The sequence below is a fragment of the Nematolebias whitei genome, chromosome 18, assembly GCF_014905685.2.
Source record: "Nematolebias whitei isolate Nwh7 chromosome 18, NemWhi1, whole genome shotgun sequence".
Taxonomy (NCBI): Eukaryota; Metazoa; Chordata; class Actinopteri; order Cyprinodontiformes; family Rivulidae; genus Nematolebias; species Nematolebias whitei.
Window position 1 is genome coordinate 23,854,806 of NC_056515.1, and position 2,199 is coordinate 23,857,004.

The window sequence follows — 2,199 nt, forward strand, 5'->3', positions numbered from 1 at the left end:
CTCATGTAATTCCTGGTGTCATCCAGAGGACGTCAGTCTTTTGTCATTTTTATATTCCTGCTATCTTGGACAGCTCAGAGCTGCTGAAACATTATGTTGAAGCTGATGAAGGTTAACAAAACCAGAGCTAAACATTTTACAAATCTAAAACCATCAGCTTGGAGGAACCTCTGACTCATAATAAAAATTATTTCTGAGAGTTCAAACTGAACTAGGTTGAGGCCTTCACTTTTCTATCTAGGCTTTACAAGTGTTTTGGGATAGTTCAGGGAGTCTATGTGGATCAGAAATAAAATGGCTCGTTTAAATAAGGCACACTTTTCCATTTGTGAACGTTAGGAGCATAAACCAAAACAGATTTCCTCTGAATGCGCCACAGTAGTGAGTGCAAAGGACCAAAGCGAACAGCTTATATTATCCTCTCATGCCTTCAGTGTCATAGAAACACAATGATGCAATTAAACACTCACAGGAGTAATTACAAGCATGATTCATCGCTCAGATTGTTTACATACATTTCTCACGACCTCTTGAGAGCATCCTGTTCACCTACTGGAAAAAGGGTTTTGCAAAACATTCCTTTTTGTCCAGCTTCGTTCCTTTTTAAAAGCACACACTGCCAAGTCCTGCACATTTCTGCAGACACTGCCAGATTTGCAAATCTGGAATTTAAGCAATTTTTTCTTTTTTATGAAACGATAACAGGAAGTAGTACATACCTAAGATACAATTTGAAATAAGATTATGGCAAAGTTGTGTTGAATTCAGCAGAGGTTTGATTCATTTCTAACTGGACGGATTCGTTTTGATTTACAGGTCAAAAGTGGTTGGTTTTTAAAAAAATACTATGAAAATAGCAATCAATTATAATGAATAATAAAATAGTCATTTATTCAACAGTTAACATGCTACAAACTATGTCAATTAAATGCAAAATACTATTTGAACAAACCACACAAGGACCATCTGTTGTACATAAACACATTTTATTCAGCCTGATATAGGTTACACGTGGAAATAAAATAAAAAATAAAATAAAAAAAAATATTTTCTAGAAGAACTACTTCCCTTTGTGGAGCTAATGATACGACAGTCAGCTTCAGATCCTCATTTGACAGCTGTCAACATCAGCTGCCGTGGGCTGTGAAGCATGAGCATAATCACATGCTACAACTGACCAGAGGCTCGTTTTAAAACCTTTTGGAAAAGGATACAAAAAGAAAACATTTGCCCTCATGATCAAGGTTTTCCCACCAAACGATATGGAATGTTGTTTTGGAAATGCAGGCAAAAACAAAAAAGTTCTCTGCAACAGCAGAAAACCAGATAAAAAAAAAAAATTTAAAGAAAAATAAAATTTAAAAAAATCCCAGAATTGGATTCCCAGGTTGCTACTGTTTGTGAGGCAACAAAACACCTCAGTCCAAAGTCAGCTCAACAACAAAAAGACCTCCGACCTGCTCTGGTGATTCACTCTCAGCACCCTTAAACATAAATATGAACCACAACCTTCATAATTATTAGTACAAAAGGTACATTAAATTGACACTGCTTTAAGAACAGCTTTGGGCTCTAATATATTAGGACAGTCAAAGACACAAAGACTGATGAGAAAAAAGAAGAAGGGGGATCTTAAACGTTGAACGAGTGTTTGTCTTTTTTTTCTTTGCAAATTTCACAAAGTGCAATTTTTTCATTATATTACATCATCACCAATTGTGGAATTTGTTCATTTAATATTATATAACAAAGAAAAGTGATTTCTTACACATACTGCCAACAAACCTATAACCAACCACCATCCACCATTAATAAAGGATCAGTAAATACATGCTCTAATGACACCCACCAATTTGAAACTCAACCGAGGCCTCTGTTCAGGCTCCTTACATCTTTTACAGTAAACTGTTACTGTCAGTGTGCGGTTATAGTTAAAATATATATTAATCTATCATTAAATAGTATGCCTCGTACTTCCATGCACTGAAGAGCATTTGGGGCAAGCTGTACAAGAAGGAAAGGCGTGTGGACGGACTTGCACAGGTTGTGGGCTCCAAGTCAGGTCCAGGCACTCTTTGACCACCGGTGAACGGTCCGCGCCAAACATATTCATCGCAACCACGTCAGTCCAAAAGATGGTTCTCCAGTGTGTTTTCTGTTCAGTGAGCATTTGTTTTTTGCTTGTGGATGGGAATGTTT